Genomic DNA, 26987 nt, shown 5'->3' with positions numbered 1-26987 from the left:
CGCCAATCTATCCTAGCCAATTCACGCCTCATACCTTCAAAGTTACCCTTCTTTAAGTTCTGGACCATGGGCTCTGAATTAACTGTTTCATTCTCCATCCTAATGCAGAATTCCACCATATTATGGTCACTCTTCCTCCAAGGGGCCTCGCACAATGAGATTGTTAATTAATCCTCTCTCATTACACAACACCCAGTCTAAGATGGCCTCCCCCCTAGTTGGTTCCTCGACATATTGGTCTAGAAAACCATCCCTTATGCACTCCAGGAAATCCTCCTCCACCGTATTGCTTCCAGTTTGGCTAGCCCAATCTATGTGCATATTAAAGCCACCCATTATAACTGCTGCACTTTTATTGCATGCACTCCTAATTTCCTGTTTGATGCCCTCCCCAACATCACTACTACTGTTTAGAGGTCTGTACACAACTCCCACGAACGTTTTTTGCCCTTTGGTGTTCTGCAGCTCTACCCAAAAAGATTCCACATCATCCAAGCTAATGTCTTTCCTAACTATTGCATTCATCTCCTCTTTAACCAGCAATGCTACCCCACCTCCTTTTCCTTTTATTCTATCCTTCCTGAATGTTGAATAATCCTGGATGTTAAGTTCCCAGCCCTGATCATCCTGGAGCCACGTCTCTGTAATCCCAATCACATCATATTTGTTAACATCTATTTGCACAGTTAATTCATCCACCTTATTGCGGATACTCCTTGCATTAAGACACAAAGCCTTCAGGCTTGTTTTTTTAACACCCTTTGTCCTTTTAGAATTTTGCTGTACAGTGGCCCTTTTTGTTCTTTGCCTTGGGTTTCTCTGCACTCCACTTTTCCTCATCTCCTTTCTGTCTTTTGCTTTTGCCTCCTTTTTGTCTCCCTCTCTCTACCTGCATTGGTTCCCATCCCCCTGCCATATTAGTTTAACTCCTCCCCAACAGCACTAGCAAACACTCCCCCTAGGACATTGGTTCCAGTCCTGCCCAGGTACAGACCGTCCGGTTTGTACTGGTCCCACCTCCCCCAGAACCGGTTCCAATGCCCCAGGAATTTGAATCCCTCCCTGTTGCACCACTGCTCAAGCCACGTATTCATCTGCGCTATCCTGCGATTCCTACTCTGACTAGCACGTGGCACTGGTAGCAATCCCGAGATTACTACTTTTGAGGTCCTACTTTTTAATTTAGTTCCTAGCTCCTTAAATTCGTTTCGTAGGACCTCATCCCTTTTTTTACCTATGCCGTTGGTACCGATGTGCACCACGACAACTGGCTGTTCTCCCTCCCATTTCAGAATGTCCTGCACCCGCTCCGAGACATCCTTGACCCTTGCACCAGGGAGGCAACATCCCATCCTGGAGTCTCGGTTGCGTCCGCAGAAACGCCTATCTATTCCCCTCACCATTGAATCCCCTATCACTATCTCTCTCCCACTCTTTTTCCTGCCCTTCTGTGCAGCAGAGCCAGCCACGGTGCCATGAACTTGGCTGCTGCTGCCCTCCCCTGATGAGTCATCCCCCCCAACAGTACTCAAAGCAGTGTATCTGTTTATTTCGAATGCTGCGTGCGTTTAGGTAGAGTATTTTAATACTAGTTTTAATACCATGATTTTTAGTTTTGACCCCTCCTGCAGGCCCTTTATATTCAGTGGCCCTTTTTGTTTTTTGCCTTGGGTTTCTCTGCCCTCCACTTTTACTCATCTCCTTTCTGTCTTTTGCTTTTGTCTCCTTTTTATTTCCCTCTGTCTCCCTGCATTGGTTCCCATCCCCCTGCCATATTAGTTTAACTCCTCCCCAACAGCACTCGCAAACTCTCCCCCTCGGACATTAGTTCCGGTCCTGCCCAGGTGCAGACCGTCTGGTTTGTACTGGTCCCACCTCCCCCAGAACCGGTTCCAATGCCCCAGGAATTTCAATCCCTCCCTGCTGCACCACTGCTCAAGCCACGTATTCATCTGAGCTATCCTGTGATTTCTACTCTGACTAGCATGTGGCATTGGTAGCAATCCTGAGATTACTACTTTTGAGGTCCTACGTTTTAATTTAGCTCCTTGCTCCTTAAATTCGTCTTGTAGTACCTCATCCCTTTTTTTACCTATATCGTTGGTACCAATGTGCACCACGACAACTGGCTGTTCACCCTCCCTTTTCAGAATGTCCTGCACCCGCTCCAAGACATTCTTGACCCTTGCACCAGGGAAGCAACATACCATCCTGGAGTCTTGGTTGCGGCCACAGAAACGCCTATCTATTCCCCTTACAATCGAATCCCCTATCACTATCGCTCTCCCACTCTTTTTCCTGCCCTTCTGTGCAGCAGAGCCAGCCATGGTGCCATGAACTTGGCTGCTGCTGCCCTCTCCTGATGACTCATCCCCCTTAACAGTACTCAAAACGGTGTATCTGTTTTGCAGGGGGATGACCGCAGGGGACCCCTGCACTACCTCCCTTGCACTGCTCTTCCTGCTGGTCTTCCATTCCCTAGCTGGCTGTGGACCCTTCACCTGTGGTAAGACCAGCTCGCTACACTTGCTACTCACGTCATTCTCAGCATCGTGGATGCTCCAGAGTGAATCCACCCTCAGCTCCAATTCCGCAACGCAGATTTCCCTCCTTCTTACTAGACCCTCTGACCCCTTTTATATCCAGAAGGTTGTTTGTGTCCTCCTTAGTGAATACCGAACCAAAGTACTTATTCAATTGGTCTGCCATTTCTTTGTTCCCCGTTGTGACTTCCCCTGATTCTTTTTACTAACCTTTTTCTCTTTACATAGCTATAGAAGCTTTTGCAGTCTGTCTTAATGTTCCCTGCAAGCTTCCTCTCGTACTCTATTTTCTCTGCCCTAATCAAACCCTTTGTCCTCCTCTGCTGAGTTCTAAATTTCTCCCAGTACCCGGTTCACTGCTATTTCTGGCCAATTTGTATGCCACTTCCTTGGCTTTAATACTATCCCTGATTTCCCTTGCTAGCCACAGTTGAGCCACCTTTATTTTTTTATTTTTATGCCAGACAGGGATATACAATTGTTGTAGTTCATCCATGAAGTCTCTAAATGTCTGCCATTGCCCATCCACTGTCAACCCCTTAAGTATCATTCGCCAATCTATCCTAGCCAATTCACAATCAACCACAAGGTCAATGCTGAATGCTTGGTGACAAAGTATATGGCCTCGCCACCTGGCTGATGAACCCCCTGCGTGACACCCATACCAAAACCAAGAGGCGATACAATGAGAGCCACAGAGCCACTCATAATATCGTGGAGAAAACCATTGAAGTGCTTAAGCAGCGCTTTAGATGCCTGGATGACTCCGGAGGCGAGCTCCAACACCACCCTGAGCAGGTAGCTCAATTTGTGGTGGTGTGTTCCATGCTGCACAACTTGGCTATCAGGAGGGGACACGAATTGCCTGAAGAGTCTGACAGTCCACCTCACCAGAGAGAAGAAGAGGAGGATGAGGAGGCAGACGCTGACATCGGCCCAGACAATCAGGCTGATGTTGAAGCCATGCCCCCACCCCCCTGTAGTCTGCATGAAAGGGCCCGTGGTGGCATGATAGCTGCAAAAGCCTTATGTCAGGAGCTCATCAATGAGCGCTTTGCCAGAAAGAACATTGGTATTATTTACAAAGCTGGCACACTGCTGGATGTGCAGGTTGTACATCAATGGTGGGCATCACCTTGTGATTGAAGTTAAGTGTAATTATACCCTTTGATGTTAAGGACTTTAAGTTGATTGGTTAAGTTTAATTATACCCTTTGATGTTAAGGAATCACCAGCGTGTAATGGTGCAGCTATCTGAGCCAATGCGCAACAAGGTTTTGTTAAATAAAAAACATTTAAACCGAATATTTGTGTGAAATCATCAGTATTTCTGTAAAAAACCAAGCCTTCCCCGTTCCCCCCCACCCCCGGCTTCTCCTCCCCACCTCTACCCCTTCCTCTTCCCCTCCTGACTCCCAACCACCTGGCCGAGGAGCTCCTCAGACAATGTTTCATTGTGGGGGGCGGCCATGGGGATGACGGCCGAACCGCTGCTTGGACGGATATGGGAGAGGACGGTCCCGAGGTGGGAACTTGCTCTGAGCCAGAAGCAAGATGTTGCTCCTGGCTCTCATGTGTCTTTGGCAATGGCAGTGTGGCACCTTGGGTTGCAGTGCCATGCTCCGGGACCACTGGGAGCCCTTTGCCACCAGTGTTCCTGGCTACCAGCTCCAGGGCCTCCAACATCCCTTCCATTTTGTATCTTATTTGTTGGACAAAAATTCAGTACCAACTATGTTCTTGGTGCATAGTAGACTTTTTGCTGCTGGTGAATCTCCCTCGTGCCTCCCACAACAGCCAAACAAGCACACACCACAGCAACATACGCTTTCAGTCCTTCTCAGCTCCCTCTCTCTCTGTCTCCTCTTCTGCGCATGTAATGATGAAGCTTGACCTCCTGAATCACGGGAATCGAGCATTGCCATGCCGTTGCCAAGGACGGCGACACTTAATGGCAGAAGGTCAGAGAGATTTAACGCTACTGCCCATTTCATATCGCTCGCGGTAACGCCCAATTTCAAAAATGGAGACTAGGTGCTTTGAGAATGGGCGAGAAGCCAGCAATCTGAAAACCCATTTTTACCGCCCACGCCGGAAATAACACCTATTTTTGGGCGATCTGCATAAAAGTGTAAAATCTAGCCCCAAGTCATTAATATATATCAAGAAAAGCAATGGTCTTCATACCGACCTCTGGGAAGCACCGCTGTATACCTTCCTCCAGTCCGAAAAATAACCGTTGACCACTACTCTCTCTTTCTTGTCACTTAGCCAATTTCTTATCCATGCTGCCACTGTCCCTTTTATTCCATGGGCTTCAACTTTGCTGGCAAGCCTATTATGGGGCACTTTATCAAACGCCTTTTGCAAATCCATGTACACCACATCAACCGCATTGCCCTCATCAACCCTCTCTGTTAGCTCATCAACAAACTTAATCAGGTTAGAAATGGGAAGTGTGACTCATGACTGGTACAGATTGTTGGTAGGTGAGTGATCAAGTGGGAGTCCTTCATTGAGAAATTGTGTGAGGCTAGTGATGTAGTTGGTCGGAGATGGCTTTTGAAGATGCATTAACTGACCATGACCAGTGGTCTGAGGTCATGAAGCTTTTTTGGGCACTGGAGCCAGCTGGTGGGGGTGACAGATCATTCTTTCTGGAGGCCTTCCTGGCCCCTATGGGTACAGGACCACTCTTGCATTGTTGACCCCCTGCACAAAGCTGGAGTGCAGTGTGTGAGATGCTGGGTGTGCCTTCCCTGGCTTGCTGAGCCATTTGTGTTTGTGCTGAAACACTTTTCCCATTTTTTTTAGATGTGGAATGCAATTCAGTTTTAAGAGCTGAAGACTCCCATTCTGGAATTCTTTTTAATGTTTTTTTTCAGAAGGCAGTTGAGCTGTGAGGGCTGAAAACTGCATATTTTTACTTCATTTTTATTTTTATCATTTCAGAAGGCATTGCCCTTTTAAGGAAACTACAATGCATTGCCCTTTTAAGATACAACAATGCTTTGCGAAATCACAGCCTCACTTTCAGAGTAAGATAGAATTCCTTAAAAAGCCATGAGAACGAGAAGCCTCAGGCCTAGAAATTCGTGGCCGCCACCAAAACTGCCGAAAGTGGTGGTGCTGGCAGGACTGAAAGATTGGGACTTGGGACTAATGATCATTAGCCCAGGGCTAAACTCACCACGTAACACCCTCCTGGTGGCTTCAGCAGCAGGCCCTAATGTGGCATGTCCAAACGGCATTGTTAAAACCAAGGAAGAGGCATATGAATTGGCTAGAAAAAGTAACAAACCTGAGGACTGGGAGAAATTTAGAATTCAACAGAGGAGGACTAAGGGTTTAATTAAGAGGGGACAATAGAGTACGAGAGGAAGCTTGCTGGGAATATAAAAACTGACTGCAAAAGCTTCTATAAATATGTGAAGAGAAAAAGATTAGTGAAGACAAATGTAGGTCGGATTCAGGGGAATTTATAATGGGGAACAAAGAAATGGCAGACCAATTGAACCAATACTTCGGTTCTGTCTTCACAAAGGAAGACACAAATAACCTTCCGAATGTACTAGGGGACAGTGGGTCTAGTGAGAAGGAGGAACTGAAAGATATCCTTAATAGGCGGGAAATTGTGTTCGGGAAATTGATGGGATTGAAGGCCGATAAATCCCCGGGGCCTGTGTATTGTATGGGGTTAATCACAAACTGCTAATTATGATATTTAGTCACTTACAGTGTGTCTCTGTCCCATGCCCCGTAGAATGTTGTTGCTATAGAGAGAGAGGGAAGCGACTTTGGGACGCACACCAGCTTGTTATGAGACGTCGGCGCCTCAAGATCTCATGCTTTGTGGACAAACAGCTGGGGCCTTACAGATTAAGAGTTGGCCATAAGCCACATGCACCCATGTTTTGTTTAATAGTATAAAGGAGCGGCACTGTCCCGTAGCTCTTCGAACTTCACCTTGGACTGTGATTCGCGAGCGGTGCCAGGATTCCCAAGGCTCCAGACTAGCCGCCGCTGCGGAGTTCACGACGGGCTGAAGGCCGTGAGCGTTGTTGCATCTTATCATACTTCTCTTTTCTTTGGAAACTGTATTAATATGTTTCTTTTCTCTCAGTAAACGGTATCTTATTCTTTACTTCATTTGTCTTGTCTCTTATTTAACATTCATCCAGATCCCGAACCTGGGTCTATTATTATCGATCCAAAACATTTTGGCATCACGAACAGAATTTGGTAAAATGTTTAAGAGAAAAGACAAGAAGCAGTCTCCTCCTGCAGGAGAGAAGTATAGAATACCAGGGTGGGGCACGAGGGATGTGGGTTTTGGCTCTCTTGCCAAGGTGCGAGCCCAGTTTGGATCCCCGCAACATGGGGATACGCCGTTATTGGAACAGAACAAAGATAGAAGCGTACCCCAGGTGGTACTGTCTCTCCTGGAGGAAGTGGGCTTCCCACAGGAGAAAAATAGTCCCCCACAAATGGGATGGATTTTGTTGACAGCATTAAGGGCGATGTGTAAACAACTTAAGGAAAGTGAGGCAGAAAACCTACAGCTGTTAAGGTTTTGGAAAGTCAAAACTCGACCCTGACTGAAGTGGTCCGGACTGCCCAAGAACGGGCGGATAAAGTCAATGAACAATCAGAAACTTTAATATGCCGTCTGGCGACAGTACAAAATAAAAAGAAAGCCAGACCACGGAAATTGCAGGTGGATTTGAAATATATCATTTGTACTGCACTGATTTGCTGCTGCATGTGGTATGGACTTGCTCAATCAGACCCCAGTGAGTGTTTAAAAGCCAATGCAGAATCATGTGGTGAATGTATACAAGCTGGGAAAAATTGTGGAGGATGCACCAAAAATATCTGGTACTCCTTTAACTTAGAATATGAGTGGACAGATGGAGAGGGGGGGGAACGGGAGGAAACTAAAGATCCTCCCCCATACGCTCTGAGCACGGAAGCTAGACCCCTTATGACAAATAAGACGAAACAGCAAGATGGGGAACAGCCGGTAACCACTGGAGGGGTGCGTGACTTCACCACTAGTGAGTTACAAGAAATAGGGTCTCAATTTCGTCAAAAACCCAGGGAATCATTGTCAGAACCCGCTAACCCAGATTTGGGACCAGGGAGCATCAGGCATAATACTTAACCCCAAAGATTTAACAAAAATGGGGAATATGACTACGGACCACCATATCACAGCAGTGCTACGGAATGTCCAGGGCACAGGTTCGCTATGGGACATGGTTACTATAGGGGACCGGCAAAAATATCCCTCTGCCGTTGATTGGGAAGGGGAGGTAAAACCTTGGAATACTATGGCGGAGGGTGCGATACAGTTGCGCAACATGGCAACACAATAATATGGGGAGCCAGATTAGGAGCTCTTTACGGCAGGAATGCGGAGCAGGCTGATGAAGAGTGGCCCTCCTATGATGAGGGGTGTGCTACTCGCATTATTGGGACCAGCCCAAGGGCAGCGGGTGGGGCACGCTTACCTATTGTTAGGACAGCTAGAGGATGTAGAAGATAGTGTGCGAGAGTCGAGAATGACTAATGTAGAGGGGGATCGGGACCAGCGACAAGGTTCGACCTCTGGGAAAGGGACAGGGTCAGGAAAGACAAAAAAAAGAATTACGCGGAGGGACATGTTCGTGGCTTTACTGAAGGCAGGGGTCCCCAAGGAAAAAATTGATGGAATCCCAACAGGAGCGATGTATTCTATGTGGAAGCAACACTGCGTCCCGGGAATAGGGAAGGATGAAAGGAGGGAGGTAAGGCAGACTAAGTCGGATAGCGATAAGTCTGCGGATGCGGAGAAACCACCTCCTGCTAGCCTATACCCCAACGTAGAAGAGCTGTGGGAGGCTAGTAATCCCCTCGACTAGGGGTGTGGCCAGGATCCGGGAGTACTCCTCGTTAAAACCACATCAACCCAAGCTCCCGGGACCTGAGGCCACGTATTCCGATTATGATACATTGGCGGGGGGGGGGGGGGGGGGGGAACATACAAAGAGATGTGGTTTTACTAGACACAAGGGCAGAAGTTACTATTATCCATGGAAATCCTAAGAAACACACAGGGACCCGTATGATGATTAATGGGTTCGGAGGGGCAGAAACGCCCACTGTCTGAACAACTATCAGAATGGCGTTGGGAAATGGGCCTCCGCACTGGGTAATGGTCTTAATATCGGCAGTAAAGGAACATATTATTGGGATGGACCTTTTAAAGGGAACCACACACAACACCTCGTTTGGGCGATTCTCATTCGGGATATGGGCGATTACTGTGATTGCAGGGGAAGCAAAGTGGGAACCAGTGGTAATACCACGGCCATCGCGTATAGTGACTATGAAACAGTACCGAATACCTGGGGGACACAAAGAAATAGGGGAAACCATACAAGGGCTCTTGGAGGCGGGTATCATTAGACATGCGGTGTCCCCCTACAATAGCCCTGTTTGGCCTGTGCAGAAACCCGACAAAAGTTGAAGGATGACTGTGGACTACCGACAACTGAACAAATTTGCCCCTCCCCTGGCAACCGCTGTCCCAGGTGTAGTAACTATAACAGAGCAGCTGTCTGAAGAAGGTGCAGAGTGGTATGCGGTAATCAACCTGGCCAATGCCTTTTTCCCCATTCCAATGACAGAAGAATCCCAGGACCAGTTTGCATTCACTTGGGAAGGGAGGCAATACACGTTTAAATGGCTACCTCAAGGTTACCTACATAGCCCTACCCTATACCACGGATTGGTGGCCCGGGACCTGGACATATGCACGTTGGCTCCTAATGTCTCACTGGCACACTACATCAGTGATGTACTAATAAGGGGTCCCACCGAGGTAGTGGTGTCAGAAGCCCTAGCTACTTTAGTCCAACACATGCGAGAAAGGGGCTGGGAGATAAATCCGAAGAAGGTGCAGGGCCCTAGCCAGACTGTCCAGTTTCTGGGGATCCAATGGTCTCGGGGTGAGCGCATCATACCCGAGCCTGTGAAGAATAGAATTCAAGAAATGGCCACCCCCACGAATGAAACTGAGACACAACGGTTTGTGGGACTACTGGGTTACTGGAGAAGACACATACCTCACCTCACGATGTTATTAAAACCGCTGTATGCCGTAACACGAAAAAAGGCCCACTTCGAGTGGCGAAAGGAACAGCAGGTGGCTTTTGATGCAGCCAAAGAAGCCGTAGCTCAAGCTTTACCCCTAGCCCCGCGAGTGCCTGGGCAGCTTTTGAGCTACAGGTATCCGTTACCAATGGTACTGCAGTATGGAGTTTGTGGCAGGTTCAACATGGCACCCGTATACAGTTAGGGTTCTGGTCTAGAAAATTTACAGATGCTGCTACTCATTACACTCCATTTGAGAAACAATTATTAGCATGTTATTGGGTCCTAACAGAAACAGAAGGACAGACAGGGGACGACAAAGTCAGTTTAAGACCAGACCTACACATATTTTCCTGGGTTCTCTCAGAAAATGAGACACACAAGGTCGGGCGAGCGCAGCAAAGCTCCATAGTGTGCTGGAAATGGTATATCGCAGACAGAGCAAGTAAAGGAAAAGAAGGAATCACCCGACTACATGAGCATGTGGCTGAATAGCCACAAACAGCTGAGAATGAACTAACGCAGTCGTCTGTCAGTTTAACCAAAGAGTCACCGATCTCCTGGGGCGTGTCTTTTGAACAGTTAACACCTGAAGAACGTAGCCATGCCTGGTTCACAGATGGCTCAGCGGTCTGGTGAAACGGCCTTCAGTGATGGCGAGCCACTGCCTTCAATCCAAAAACCCAGACAATTGTGCATGATGAGGGCATGGGAGGCTCCAGCCAGCTACCAGAACTAGCAGCTGTAGTCCTTGCGTTAGAAGAGGAACAGCAACAAGTACACATATATACTGACTCATGGGCAGCAACCAATGGCATGGCGAGCTGGATGCGAAACTGGCATGAACATAACTGGCAAATAACTGGGAAAGACTTGTGGGGAAAGCACCTATGGGAACAAATATGGTCCAAAGCCCAGAAGATGAAAATAACTATATCATGTGGACGCTCACATGAAAAACATTTCAAAGACCTCTGAATATAATAACACCGTTGATAATATAGCCCGGGTACGGGCTGTCAAAGAGGTGGAAGAGGAAGAATATGGCATAGGCAAGTGGGCCCACCACAAATCTGGACATTTGGGCATTCAGGGTACGATACAATGGGCATGAAATAGGGGGTTACATTTGACTACGGACAGTGTTAAACAGATCATAAACACCTGTGAAATTTGTCAAAAGGTGAAGCATTTTCCCCTACAACGACAACCCGGTGCCCATATTAAGAGAGGGACTCAACCAGCACAAATATGGCAAGTTGATTATGTAGGACCTTTACCATTGCAACAACGGTTCCAATATTTGCTCACTGCTGTTGATACCTATTCTGGACTTTTAATAGCTTCTCCAGTGACTAAAGCGAATCAACAAAGTATGATTAAAGGACTGGAGAATTTAATCACATACTACGGTGAGCCAGCAGAAGTACAGTCCGATAATGGGTCGCACTTCACAGGTCAAACAGTGCAACAGTGGGCGGTAGACAACGGGATCTATTGGATGTTCAACATACCTTACTATCTGCAAGCTGCAGGGTTAATAGACCGCATGAATGGACTACTTAAGCAACAGATTAAAATATTAACTCCCACTAACACATTGCAAGGGTGGTTAAAGGTCTTACCACAAGCAGTGCGCAATCTGAATCACCGACCATTGCGGGGGGAACTCCCATAAGCCACATGTTAGGCAAAGTTAGTGTCCCTTCTATTGAAAAGGAAAATCAGACTCAGGACACAGTTTGTGAAGGAGGAAAAGTATGGGTGCATACCCCCAGAAACCCTTACAAGCAGGGGAAATCTTAGCGAAAGGAGAAGCAAACACTTATTGGGTGCTCCTGACTGGTCAAGATATTCCTCTCTGTGTTGACAAGGATAAATTGACTAAACGGGGCTGAATTAATATACTTATGCTTCCTCCCACAGGAATTCTGTCAAAATGGCGACTTACCAACTCGTGCTGGCAAGTCTATGTGTCTCGTTATCTGTGACAGTGCTACTTCCATCCTCAAACATAGAATGGGATGGCCGTACAGGGTGGTGGTTAGCTAACACTGATCGTATGCAAGACAATCAACGGTGGATTGTATTGGTGGGACATCTTTTACGGATGGTCCCCAAAACATCCGCCGCTTTGAAGCTGTTAATACATCCTATCGTTGTTTTACTTGTCGCGTTATTACTGCTTGTATGTATTCTTAGGTGTAGATTGCGGGTGTTGCTTGTGCATACTCAACATGTAACTGATGCATTGTGCCTTCAACTTGATTATATTATTTAGAATGTCTAAATATCAAGGGTGGATTGTATTGTATGGGGTTAATCACATACTGTTGATTATGATATTTAGTCATTTACAGTGTGTCTCTGTCCCATGCCCCGTAGAATGTTAGAAACATAGAAACATAGAAACATAGAAAATAGGTGCAGGAGTAGGCCATTCGGCCCTTCTAGCCTGCACCGCCATTCAATGAGTTCATGGCTGAACATGCAACTTCAGTGCCCCACTCCTGCTTTCTCACCATACCCCTTGATTCCCCTAGTATTAAGGATTTCATCTAACTCCTTTTTGAATATATTTAGTGAATTGGCCTCAACAACTTTCTGTGGTAGAGAATTACACAGGTTCACCACTCTCTGGGTGAAGAAATTCCTCCTCATCTCGGTCCTAAATGGCTTCCCCCTTATCCTTAGATTGTGTCCCCTGGTTCTGGACTTCCCCAACATTGGGAACATTCTTCCTGCATCTACCCTGTCTAACCCCGTCAGAATTTTAAACGTTTCTATAAGGTCATAGAAACATAGAAACATAGAAAATAGGTGCAGGAGCAGGCCATTCAGCCCTTCTAGCCTGCACCGCCATTCAATGAGTTCATGGCTGAACATGAAACTTCAGTACCCCCTTCCTGCTTTCTCGCCATAACCCTTGATCCCCCGAGTAGTAAGGACTTCATCTAACTCCCTTTTGAATATATTTAGTGAATTGGCCTCAACTACTTTCTGTGGTAGAGAATTCCACAGGTTCACCACTCTCTGGGTGAAGAAGTTTCTCCTCATCTCGGTCCTAAATGGCTTACCCCTTATCCTCAGACTGTGACCCCTGGTTCTGGACTTCCCCAACATTGGGAACATTCTTCCTGCATTTAACCTGTCTAAACCCATCAGAATTTTAAACGTTTCTATGAGGTCCCCTCTCATTCTTCTGAACTCCAGTGAATACAAGCCCAGTTGATCCAGTCTTTCTTGATAGGTCAGTCCCGCCATCCCGGGAATCAGTCTGGTGAACCTTCGCTGCACTCCCTCAATAGCAAGAATGTCCTTCCTCAGGTTAGGAGACCAAAACTGTACACAATACTCCAGGTGTGGCCTCACCAAGGCCCTGTACAATTGTAGCAACACTTCCCTGCCCCTGTACTCAAATCCCCTCGCTATGAAGGCCAACATGCCATTTGCTTTCTTAACTGCCTGCTGTACCTGCATGCCAACCTTCAATGACTGATGTACCATGTCACCCTGGTCTCTTTGCACCTCCCCTTTTCCTAATCTGTCACCATTCAGATAATAGTCTGTCTCTCTGTTTTTACCACCAAAGTGGATAACCTCACATTTATCCACATTATACTTCATCTGCCATGCATTTGCCCACTCACCTAACCTATCCAAGTCGCTCTGCAGCCTCATAGCATCCTCCTCGCAGCTCACACTGCCACCCAACTTAGTGTCATCCGCAAATCTGGAGATACTACATTTAATCCCCTCGTCTAAATCATTAATGTACAGTGTAAACAGCTGGGGCCCCAGCACAGAACCTTGCGGTACCCCACTAGTCACTGCCTGCCATTCTGAAAAGTCCCCATTTACTCCTACTCTTTGCTTCCTGTCTGACAACCAGTTCTCAATCCATGCCAGCACACTACCCCCAATCCCATGTGCTTTAACTTTGCACATTAATCTCTTGTGTGGGACCTTGTCGAAAGCCTTCTGAAAGTCCAAATATACCACATCAACTGGTTCTCCCTTGTCCACTCTACTGGAAACATTCTCAAAAAATTCCAGAAGATTTGTCAAGCATGATTTCCCTTTCACAAATCCATGCTGACTTGGACCTATCATATTTCCTCTTTCGAAATGCACTGCTATGACATCCTTAATAATTGATTCCATCATTTTACCCACTACCGATGTCAGGCTGACCAGTCTATAATTGCCTGTTTTCTCTCTCCCTCCTTTTTTAAAAAGTGGGTTTACATTGGCTACCCTCCACTCCATAGGAACTGATCCAGAGTCAATGGAATGTTGGAAAATGACTGTTGATGCATCCACTATTTCCAAGGCCACCTCCTTAAGTACTCTGGGATGCAGTCCATCAGGCCCTGGGGATTTATCGGCCTTCAATCCCATCAATTTCCCCAACACAGTTTCCTGACTAATAAGGATTTCCCTCAGTTCCTCCTCCTTACTAGACCCTCCGACCCCTTTTATATCCGGAAAGTTGTTTGTGTCCTCCTCAGTGAATACCGAACCAAAGTACTTGTTCAATTGTTGCTATAGAGAGGGAAGCGACTTTGGGACGCACACCAGCTTGTCATGAGACGTCGTCGCCTCAAGATCTCATGCTTTGTGGACAAACAACTGGGGCCTTACAGATTAAGAGTTGGCCATAAGCCACATGCACCCATGTTTTGTTTAATAGTATAAAGGAGCGGCACTGTCCTGTAGCTCTTCGAACTTCACCTTGAACCGTGATTCGCGAGCGGTGCCAGGACCCCCCAAGCTCCAGACTAGCCGCCGCTGCGGAGTTCCCGACGGGCTGAAGGCCGTGTGCGTTGTTGCATCTTATCATACTTCTCTTTTCTTCGGAAACTGTATTAATATGTGTCTTATTGAATGGTGGTGCAGGCTTGAAGGGCCAAATAGCCTACTCCTGCACCTATTTTCTATGTTTCTATGTTTCTATGTAACTAGTGGGGTGCTGCAGGGATCGGTGCTGGTGTCTCAACTATTTACAATCTATATTAATGACTTGAATGAAGGGACCGAGTGTAATGTAGCCAAGTTTGCTGATGATACAAAGATGGGTGGGAAAGCAAATTGTGAGGAGGACACAGAAAATCTGCAAAGGGGTATAGACAGGCTAAATGAGCGGGCAAAAATTTGGCAGATGGAGTATAATGTGGGAAATTGTGAGGTTATTCACTTTGGCAGAAATAATAGAAAAGCAAATAATAATTTAAATGGAGAAAAATTGCAAAGTGCTGCAGTACAGAGGGACCTGCGGGTCCTTGTGCATAAAGAACAAATAGTGAGTATGCAGGTACAGCAAGTAATCAGGAAGGCAAATGGAATGTGTGGTGTATGTAGCACACAAATCACTGACTCCACTCGGTCTGGTGTTGTAATAACTACAGTGACCTTGGTCCTTTATTATTCAGCTCCAGAGGGCACCCTTTTATACTGCCTCTTGCAGGTACTTTCGGGTCTCCCACCACAGCGCCCTCTGTGGTGCACCATTGTACTTATATTATACATTTAATGTACCTGGACAATACACAACATCTCACTCCCCACCCCACTCCCCCACAGTTCCAAAAGCCATTGCCAGTAGCCTTGGCCTTGTTCGTCCTGGTGGGTTAGTGAGTGTGAGTCCATGACCATCCCATGCAGAGATTATTAGGTGCAAGCATGTGGTGTTTGCAGTCCTCGTATGGGTGGTGAAGTATTGTGTATAACCTCCAACAGAAAACAGGTATACATAGACGGTACATTAGTATGGTACATACAATATGTGGTACAGCTGGTATGTCAAAAGATTGTAGGTGCACTGAACAGTTGTTTAATCTCAGCTCAGCTGGGTAAGGTACGGTGGCGGTCTACTGCCCCCTTTTTACTGGGCTGCGCTGTGACAGGGTATCGCAACTGGTGCGTTGCCTCTGTGCTCAGTAGTCGCCTTAGCGGTTCATATGCAGCCGCTGAACTCTTGCATTATTAGTCACGGGTCTGTTAACCCTTTTACTTGTTTTACTGTACCCCGTGATGTGACTCTTTTCGTAAATCATTCGTGTCCATCATATTTAAGCACAGTACCCATTTAGCATTGTAAATCCTTCATATCCCTCATTTCACCTTTTTAAACACAGTAACCAACCAGAATCAACACAAAAAAATTTAACTCTTATCCACACACGTCACCATACCAGTCTCATTACTCCTCTAGACTGGCTCTTGCCTTACAAAAGTCTCTTTGTGGGGACCACCAATGGTGTGGGGCCCTTTTAAGGCTCCTGGGTGCATTGCCCTTTTAAGACGCCATCTTGTGGTTCCCACGAGGCTTTCTTTGGGCTCCGCCATTTTAGTCGCTTTGCTGACGAGCACTGCTGCCACGAGGCCGCCGCCATCTTGAGCTCGCTGACAAAGAAAGAAAGTATAAAATCACGCTTGAAGGGGGGGGAAATTCTGGCCTCGGCTCCAGCATTGCAGGTAGCACCAATAATCCGCACGTTGGTGATGATCCAGCCCTCGCATTACAACAACCACGGTAGGAGGGACTGCGGTGGAATGATTGCGTCCTTCGGGTAGTTGTTGTAGATGTAGGGGAAGTAACACATAGCAAAGCAGTGGAAGCTTTTAAGGAGGCTGGATCGATTGTGTGATTATACGTGCGGAGAGAGAAGCCCGTCTGGAAAGATCTTAGAATTGGAACTTGTCGTGTTCTCCCGGGTCATATCTGCCGCCGCTGTAGCCTCCTCTCCTGCAGTTCCAGCCGCTGCTGTAATCTCTACCGCCACCCGACTTTTTCTCTGCATGGGCCCCCCCGGTTTGTCGGCCATCGCCCGCTCATCGCCTGCAGCGCCCCGCTGGCTTGCACCTCAGCAATCGGCCTGCTCTTTGGGAACCCGGGGAGCAACAGTCTGTGGAAGAATGAAGTCTTCCCAGCTCCCACGGACTTTCCCCATCCATCTCCTGCCGAGTAGTGTCGGCCCATCGCCTGCAATAACCCACAAGGGTAAACCGTGCGTCTCGCCCCCATGGGATACCTGCACATCCACTCTGCCGAGAACAGGTATCAGTTCCTTGGTGTAAGTACACAGCTTCGCCAGTTTGTCTGTGTCCTCGTTGCCAATGTGGTGTATGTAGCACACAAATCACTGACTCCATACGGTCTGGTGTTGTAATAACTGCAATGACCTTGGCCCTTTATTGTTCAGCTCTAGAGTGCCTCTCAGGTGTGGTGGGCAGCCTTTTATACTGCCTCTTGAGGTACTTTCAGGTCTCCCACCACAGCGCCCTCTGTGGTGCACCATTTACTTATATTATACATTTAATGTACCTGGACAATACACAACAGAATGTTGGCCTTTATTGCAAGGGGGATCGAGTATAAAAGCAGGGAAGTCCCGCTACAATTGTACAGGATATTGGTGAGGCTACACCTGGAGTACTGTGTACAGTTTTGGTCTCTGTATTTCAGGAAGGATATACTTGCATTCAGAGAAGGTTCTCTAAGTTGATTCCGGAGATGAGGGGATTGACTTATGAAGATAGTTTGAGTAGGTTGGGCCTATACTCATTGGATTTCAGAAGAATGAGACGTGATCTTATCGAAACATATAAGTTAATAAGAGGGCTAGACACGGTGGATGAGAGAGGATATTTCCACTCACAGGGGAAACTAAAAGTAGGGGACGTCGTCTCAGAAAAGGGGCCGCCCTTTTAAAACTGAGATGAGGAGGAATTTCTTCTCTCAGAGGGTTGTAAATCAATGGAATTCTCGGCCCCAGAGAGCTGTAGAGGCTGGGTTATTAAGGCGGAGATAGACAGATTTTTGAGCGATATGGAAATAAAGGATTATGGGGAGCGGGCAGATAATGGAGCTGAATCCATGATCAGATCAGCCATGATCTTATTGAATGGTGGAGCAGGCTCGAGGAGCCAGGTAGCCTAATCCTGCTTCTATTTCTTGTGGCCTCATGTTCTTATTTTACATAGAAAACATAGAAAATAGGTGCAGGAGTAGGCCATTCGGCCCTTCGAGCCTGCACCACCATTCAATAAGATCATGGCTGATCGTTCCTTCAGTACCCCTTTCGTGCTTTCTCTCCATACCCCTTGATCCCTTTAGCCGTAAGGGCCACATCTAACTTCCTCTTGAATATATCCAATAAACTGGCATCAACAACTCTCTGCAGCAGGGAATTCAGGTTAGCAACTCTCTGAGTGAAGAAGTTTCTCCTCATCTCAGTCCTAAATGGCCTGCCCCTTATCCTAAGAATGTGTCCCCTGGTTCTGGACTTCCCCAACATCGGGAACATTCTTCCCACATCTAACCTGTCCAGTCCCGTCAGAATCTTATACGTTTCTATGAGATCCCCTCTCATCCTTCTAAACTCCAGTGTATAAAGGCCCAGTTGATCCAGTCTCTCCTCATATGTCAGTCCTGCCATCCCTGGAATCAGTTTGGTGAACCTTCGCTGCATTCCCTCAATAGCAAGAATGTCCTTCCTCAGATTAGGAGACCAAAACTGAACACAATATTCCAGATGGGGCCTCACCAAGGCCCTGTACAACTGCAGTAAGACTTCTCTGTTCCTATACTCAAATCCCCTAGCTATAAAGGCCAACATACCATTTGCCTTCTTCACCGCCTGCCGTATCTGCATGCCAACTTTCAATGACTGATGAACCATGACACCCGGGTCTCGCTGCACCTCCCCTTTTCCTAATCTGCCGCCATTCAGATAATATTCTGCCTTTGTGTTTTTGCCACCAAAGTGGATAACCTCACTTTTATCCACATTTATACTGCATCTGCCATGTATTTGCCCACTCGCCTAATCTGTCCAAGTCACCCTACAGCCTCTTAGCGTCCTCCTCACAGTTCACACCACCACCTAATTTAGTGTCACCTGCAAACTTGGAGATATTACACTCAATTCCATCATCTAAATCATTAATATATATTGTAAAGAGCTGGGGTCCCAGCACTGAGCCCTGTGGCACTCCACTAGTCATTGTCTGCCTTTCTGAAAAGGACCCGTTTATCCTGACTCTCTGCTTCCTGTCTGCCAACCAGTTCTCTATCCACTCAGTACATTATCCCCAATACCATATGCTTTGATTTTACACAGCAATCTGTTGTGTGGGACCTTGTCAAAAACCTTTTGAAAGTCCAAATACACCACATCCACTGGTTCTCCCTTGTCCACTCTGCTAGTTACATCCTCAAAAAATTCCAGAAGATTTGTCAAGCATGATTTCCCTTTCATAAATCCATGCTGACTTGGACCAATCCTATCACAACTTTCCAAATGCGCTGCTATTTCATCCTTAATGATTGATTCCAACATTTTCCCCACTACTGATGTCAGGCTAACCGGTCTATAATTACCCGTTTTCTCTCTCCCTCCTTTTTAAAAAAGTGGTGTTACATTAGCAACCCTCCAGTCCATAGGAACTGATCCAGAGTCGATAGACTGTTGGAAAATTATCACCAATGCATCCATTATTTCTAGGGCCACTTCCTTAAGTATTCTGGGATGTAGACTATCAGGCCCTGGGGATTTATCGTCCTTCAATACCGTCAATTTCCCTAACACAATTTCCCACCTAATAAGGATATCCTTCAGTTCCTCCTTCTCACTAGACCCTCGGTCCCCTGGTACATCCAGATGGTTATTTGTGTCTTCCTTCGTGAAGGCAGAACCAAAGTACTTGTTCACCAAAGTACATGAAGACAAGAGTTACATCATATTAGTCTGGTCTGGATTTGACATCTGGCACCAGAGGTAAAAGAGCATTTTACTAAACCACTATATCACATATTTTAATGAATCACTATGTCACACATGCCCCCATACTGTAAGTAATAATTCAACATGGTATGACAAAGATCGGACACAAGTTCTCGTTGATATTTAATAATTATTTGGGACAAAGTGCATTAAACATAAGTTGACATTATGGGAAAATGCTGAAAAAATCCAACTACTGAGATGTTAAATCATTTTAACATTTTGGCCTTTTGAGTTCATAACCAGTAGTTCAAGGGTTTACAGCAATTCCTTTTTAAAACTTTGATTTTTTTTATCAACAAAACATGTATTCAATTATAAATTTTTAATTAAAATACTTTCTGTGTTGTTTCATTGGTTGATACAGGGCTGTCGTAAATTTAACTCAACATTCCTTTCTTTAACAGGTGGAAAGCATTTCTCATATCTACCATCCCAAGATTGAAGTGGGCCATGGTTACAGACTTGGTTCAGTGTGTGATTCTTTTAAGCTCTTTTTTTAAGACATATCAACAAGTGAAGGGTAAAAGGAGCGTGTATCTGGGGAAAAAATACTCCTCAAGTCAACTGAAAAATTACTCAAAGAAATAAATTGAATAATTTACGGTGTTGCCATTTCTAATGTAGATGTTTCTGTGCTTTAACTGATTCCTGCATGAAGTGGGAGGTGAAGTTTCTGTGGTGACAAGTGATGATAAAATGAAGACATTTTTCACCTGATTTGTTCCTTTAACGCTGTTGTTACTGTACAGATTTGGTTCTGAGTTCAGCACCAGACTATTGGTACAACAACAACATAAATTTGTAATTTATAAATTGGCAACCCTACAGTACGTCCAATCAGACCCTTCCAAAGTCGGGGCCTAATGTGCGAACTTCTTGCTTTAGTTCCACTATAACTGTCTTGACAAAATAGGCGGTCCCTCAAATCGAGCATGACTTGCTTCCATGCCAAAAAGAGATGAGTTCAATGAGTTCACAGGTGTTTCAATGAAGGACCTAATATTCCAGGTCCCGAACTGCATATTGAAGGGTGGAAGATGTATATAGTGATGTTGTCGCATCAGAACACACGTAGAAATCAGTCAATCTACTCATGAATGTGATCCTCCCCGACCCTATGTTGGAGAGTAGATTTCAGTGTGTTTATGGCTGAGTAAAATGGTTCTTTCTGCATGCAGATGTGCGTGCTGGAGAAAACTGGAGCATCATCAAAAACAGGCCAGTACAATCCAGCAGATTGCACCTCACAGACATGGGCGCTGAAATTGCTCTCCGCACCGTTTGGGGCGGATAATTGGAATTATCTGGTGAATTCCTGTACGAATTGATGGGGCGGGCAATAGAGGGAAATTGCCCTCTTTTCTTTTCAAAAATCATCGAGCGGTGTTTGGGGCGGCAGAGGGACGGAAGAGAATCGGGAGCGAGTCGGGAGCGAAGCGGAAGGCGGATGGTGTCATCAGTGCTGCGCTCAGCAGGTCAGCATGATGCTGATGACGTTGGCACGATGCGGATGTACCACGTCGCGCTGACATTTAGCAATGACCCTCCCCTTCGCTTAAACTGGAGGGACACCGTGAGACCTACTTGGTGACCACTGGGCCACCAAGGAGGGCTTCGGCCGGGCCAGCAGCCTGGCACCCAAGAGGGGGTGCCGGGCTGCCTGTCAGCTGATAATTAAAATAAAATGGCGACCGCTGCGGTGCACCTTCCCCTTTAACATAAGAACATAAATAGCATACAGCCCCTCGAGTCTGCTCCGCCATTTAATACGAGCATGGCTGATCCGATCATGGACAGGTCCACTTCCCCGCCTGCTCCCCATAACCCCTTATCGTTTAAGAAACTGTCTATTTCTGTCTTAATTTTATTCAATATCCCAGCTTCCTCAGCTCTCTGAGGCAGCAAATTCCACAGATCCACAACCCTCTGAGAGAAGAAATTTCTCCTCATCTCAGTTTTAAACGGGCGGCCCCTTATTCTAAGATTATGCCCACTAGTTCTAGTCTCCCCTATCAGTGGAAACATCCTCTCTGCATCCACCTTGTCAAGCCTCCTCATAATCTTATACGTTTTGATAAGATCACCTCTCATTCTTCTGAATTCCAATGAGTAGAGGCTCAACCTATTCAACCTTTCCTCATAAGTCAACCCCCTCATCTCCAGAATCAACCTCACGAAACTTCTCTGAGCTGCCTCCAAAGCAAGTATATCCTTTCCTAAGTATGGAAACCAAAACTGCACGCAGTATTCCAGGTGTTGCCTCACCAATACCCTGTACAACTGTAGCAAGACTTCCCTGCTTTTATACTCCATCCCCTTTGCAATAAAGGCCAAGATTCCATTGGCCTTCCTGATCATTTGCTGTACCTGCATACTATCCTTTTGCGTTTCATGCACAAGTATCCCCAGGTCCCGCTGTACTGCAGCACTTTGCAATCTTTCTCCATTTAAATAATAACTTGCTCTTTGATTTTTTTTTTGCCAAAGTGCATGACCTCACACTTTCCAACATTATATTCCATCTGCCAAATTTAAGGGCGGACTCCCCGCCCAGCCACTGGCAGCTTCCCGCCACGCGAAGCTGTCGGAGGCACCGACAAGCGGTCGATTGACTGTTTGAGGGCAATATCGCTTCCGGGGCGGGGCCAGGCAGTGCACACTCTAATGATGTCATTAGCGCCATTCGCACAAGAGCAGGGCAGATACCTTCTCTGTCTCAAAACATCATGAAGGCAATGACCTGATCATCGGGGAGTCCGTCACGACTGGACGGAAACTCAGTTCCACCCCATTACCTCCTCTTTGCGGCAGTAACTGCTCATTAAAAAAAGGGCAATTTCGGCCCCAAAGAGTTGGGCCCTATTGTAACAGGTACACAAATGTTATTTTTTGAATGTTGTTTTATGATGAATTCATAGGTTTTCAATTGATTTGGCCAAAACTATCTCAATTTTGTCGCCACTAATTTTCACAATTCAGGCTTTTCCCAACACTTCTCTCATGGTCACTACTGTACTACAGTTTCCATAAGCAGATCAAGTCTGCTATGAATAAAAATATGCATCTTTTTTATTTTCAGATATGGGTTAGCGTAGACCAGAGCTAACAATCAACTCCTAATCACAGCAAATTGTTTATTGAAGAATATATGAAATACCTACCATCTTCTCTTATAATCTTAGAATATCCAAAAATAATACTACAAGATCACTGCATACAGACTAAACTTTTTCTTCAGATTTATTTACATAAAGTAGTATATTGAAACAAAAGACTTAGTAAGATACTAACACAAACTTACACATTATATAAACTGTTCTGAGTAATTTAAACAAAAATCCTCCCCATTTCAGCAAGCCCTTGGGAATAGTTTACAGTGGTGATACACAAACAATAGTTTTGCCTTGTCTGTCTGAGATGGATTTAAATCAAATCATTTTTAAGAATATCACACTAGCATTTCAGAAAAATAGGGCTCAATTTTCCCCAACCCCTTTTTTTGGCATACTTTCCCTAAATACACCGACTTTGCACGCTGGAAACAGCGGCGAAAAAAAGTGGCCCTATCCTGCCCGCTCTGCCGAGTCTTCGGTGTCCTGGTGTGGCGTACATAGTGCAGTGGGGGGCAGAGCAACAGCCCAGCGCAGAAAACACTGCTGGCAGCTGTCCGTTTGCGCAGTGGAGTCTGTGCGCATGCTCCTTGCCCTCCCAGCGTGTCCTGCAGGCTGTGAGCAGGACCCGATGCTCGCAGCCCCTATCCCTGGCCGAAGGAACGCCCCGATGTTCACCTAGTGAGTGGGGAATATCTTGCAGTATTTATTTAGGATCACTCAGAGTTGTCAGAAATGGAGCGCAAGAGTTGGGAATTTGGTAAGTGGGAACTTGGTGCAGAGAGGGGAAGGAGGTTCTGTTTTTTGGCTTCAATACTTGTAGTGGTTCATGTTATATATTTAACTATTTCATATATTCTACCTATAACTTAAACTAGATCAAATAATGAGTTAAAAAAACTATAAGCTAAGTTGTTTAAATGTTGAAAGGTTGTTTCCCCTGGCTGAGATTATCCACTTTGGACCCAAGAAAGATAGATCAGAATAAGTGGTGTGAAGTTCGGAACTGTGGTGCTTTAAATGTATTAACCTCCGCCGAATTCTAAACTGCCCGCAATGTTTTTCAGAACTGGTCACATACGCTGACCTGAGTCGATTTGGAGTAAGTTTTAGCTGGCCAAAGTGGCATAAATGGCCAAAACTGGCGTAAGTGGCTGGGAATGCCCCCTTTTGAAAAAAAAACTCAACTAAAAAAAATCGTACCTAACTGAGTTACTCTGGAGCAGGTTTATTGGGGAAAATGGCGTTTTTTAACTTACTCCAGAAAAACTAACTTACTCCAAAAAAATTGGAGCAAGTCATGGCCAAAATTGGGCCCATAGTTCTACCAAACAGTCTTTTTAGCTATGGGAGCAAGGATTCCAAAATAATCCATGCTGTAATCCGTATTGTAACTAGTTTTCCTTATTTAGCCAGTGGAAAATATTCTTGTGGTGCCCTGAGGAAATTCATCCATCCCTCCTTCATATAAAATATCATAAGTCACTGCCTGGGGACAATTTTGTGGCATTATCTGTTCTGCCAACTCAGTAGGTTCAAGATGGGCAGTAACCAAAAAAATCAAGTAAAGCAAATGTGTAACCGATGTGCATGGATCATTAAGAGAGACAGAGATAGATATTTAACTAAAAATACATTTTAGATTGCTTATTCATGTTCAGTTAATGTTTAATTTTGAGTAAAACAAGCTCACTTCCTTTCATGTTCAGCTGGGAGTAAACTGCATCAAATGATCACAGCACAGCTACTGCTAGGTGTCCGATTTGGTAGGAAGATCTGAACTAAATACCAGACTGCAAATACCAAAATAACACAGCCAAATTAGAAACCCAACATGTTTAAATAATGATGTAACTATGCCAACAAATTATAACTTCTATACCAATATTTGTGACTCAGTCCAGTTTCTGAAAATAGATGTGGCTTATAATGTTGATCTTCTAATAACATTTTCATTATGAAAGTCTTTGAAATCACCTGCACATAATGACCAAACAAAGGAAAACACAAAGGTTTGTTTAGAAGTTCCTAATGTGATGAATGACTCTTTTCAATAACAAATTTTCTCTGCAATGTGTGTGCTCCACATTTATAATGGCTCAAAGCGGCAGACCTGCTGACCTGAACCACAGTGGGTAATTTAAATACACACACAAACATATGCACACATCTTCATGTTAAATTATATACAGGTGCAACATCCCGAATCCGGAACTCCGAAAACCGGAATTGTCCGAAAACCAGACATTTTGAGCATAGCTGATGGAGTCGTCCAGAATTATTGTCCGAAAACTGGACATTATTGAGGCATAACCCGAAATCCGGCAAGGATTCTGTCGAGGATTCCGGATTTCAGACAAGAAAATTAAGTCTGAAATCTGGAATCCTCAACCGAATCCATGCCAGATTTCGGGTTTTGCCGGATTTCGGACCTCACCGCTCAAAACCTGGCACAGATTTGGTCGAGGATTCTGGATTTCAGACGTTGTACCTGTACTATACATGTATACACATATATACACATACACAAAACAGCATGACACATAAACATACGGATATATGTACTGCATATACACAAGCAAACTAGCACATGTGCAAATCAACAAGCAATTACACATCAACTGATGCACATGTGATCTGGAGTCTTATGAATGTAGATTCACTCAATTAACTGCATACTCCATACAAGACTCACATGCTTGCTCTTTTGAATATATTCCACGGACCCACCAGAAGGCACTGCCAGGGAGGCAGTCAGCCCAAGTTCAACTACGTAGAACCAGGGAGCCACCTATGGATGCCCGATTGGCATCCAAAGCAACTTGCCGATGATGCCTGAGGCCCAAATTTGGGTGAGCCACAGGTCTCCAGCTTCAGGCATGTGCTCCTAGCGGGCGACCTATTTCAGGCCCAAAAACGGGCCAAAATGAATTTCCACCCCATACCTTTACTCCAGGATGTTTTTCTATATCAATTACAATCATCAATGTACAAGGTGGAGAGATAACTTGGAGCATATGAAGACATTCAAGGTCTTCATTGGTAGCAGATGGGCTACCGGTTCTTTACACTTGGTAGCCTAACAGAAAATGTCTGTTGCCCAAATCATATAAATCCATTCAGCCTTCTGGCTAATTGTTATTCCAAATTTCAGCTCTTCATTCTTGAAAGAGCTGACCCATGCTTGGAAATGGCTCCACTAGCATTTTAAGTCCTCAGAGATCTTCTTATATTCCCATTATTTATGTTGGCAGATTGTCCAACCATTAGGGCATCATAGGCAAGCTGAATTCCATCTTCTTTAAATGTCCACAAACCTGCACATTTTCAAACAAGGATTACTGAATGGTCACCTACAGCAGTGATCTTGGCTGATTTTGCCATTCCCTAGCAGAAGGACACTGAGGTCAATTGTAGTGCTCTAAGCATTGCCTTAGCCCAATTAGATCATCACATCTTAAGCTGATCAAACCTGGCACCTTCTTGGTCTGCATGACTTAGTTCTAATGGAAGTACCTATTTTCATACGGTTAATGTTTTATTATTTAAGCCTTTTATTATTTCCACAGGAATTATTTTACTATTTGAGGTGACACAACAGAAGTGTGTAGCTGAAGGGAACTAAAACAGGGACAAATGGCTTACAAAAATAATCCCGATGGTTACTAAAAGCATAAATTAGCCATGGCAATTTGTGTTGGGTACCAAATCCCCAATGGATGATCTAATAAACTGATACTTACTTCTGATTTGCAGCTTCATCACATAAAGAGAAAGAGCTGCAGACTAATAAGCACATATATTACGAGTGTGTTTTTAATCATGGTATAATGAGAGCAGACATTCACTATCATAACAATGATTTCCATGTGCTTAAATCACTAAAGTGGGCAATCTAGCCAGTCTGCAAATATTTGAAATGTCTTATATTTTTATACCCTTGTAAATTTGGATTACTGTGACACTGGGTTTTTTCTCCATTTCTTCTCTGGTTATCCAGTTTTCTCCCCTCCTCCTAAAGATGAAAATTAGCGTGAGTGTTTGGTATGCCTTTTGACCATGAGGGACATCAGAATCAAGCTTGATCTTGTCCTCACCTGACATGTACACACACAGTCAGGTTAGGGCTGCTGAATAGCAATCAGGATACAATATTGGCATTTTCACATCCAAAGAACACTAAAACCATTTGTAACACCTAATTGCTGTGCTAGCTGAGATGGGACAACCAAGGACAGAATATGGATTGAAGCTAACTGTTCCTCCCTTGTATGGTTGATTAATACATGGTGCATTTTATACACCTTACTGAGAATTTCATTCTCTGCAATAATTACATCAGTAGCCAGTGATAATGTTATCACCTCTCACTCATTATTGTCCATCACAAAACTAGATTGATGCTT

The 26987-nt window shown here is 45.2% G+C and overlaps 1 long non-coding RNA gene across 1 annotated transcript; it reads left to right on the top strand.

Annotated features, from left to right (window-relative positions):
- Window positions 1–16036: 16036 nt before the first annotated feature.
- LOC139275759 (uncharacterized) lies at window positions 16037–20072 on the top strand. Its single transcript, XR_011595751.1, has 2 exons — window positions 16037–16215; window positions 19876–20072. It is a non-coding gene; the product is annotated as an uncharacterized lncRNA (long non-coding RNA).
- The last annotated feature ends 6915 nt before the right edge of the window (window positions 20073–26987 follow it).

Source organism: Pristiophorus japonicus, chromosome 11 (genome assembly GCF_044704955.1).
Source record: "Pristiophorus japonicus isolate sPriJap1 chromosome 11, sPriJap1.hap1, whole genome shotgun sequence".
Lineage (NCBI taxonomy): Eukaryota > Metazoa > Chordata > Chondrichthyes > Pristiophoridae > Pristiophorus > Pristiophorus japonicus.
This window is presented reverse-complemented; position numbering and strand designations above follow the sequence as displayed.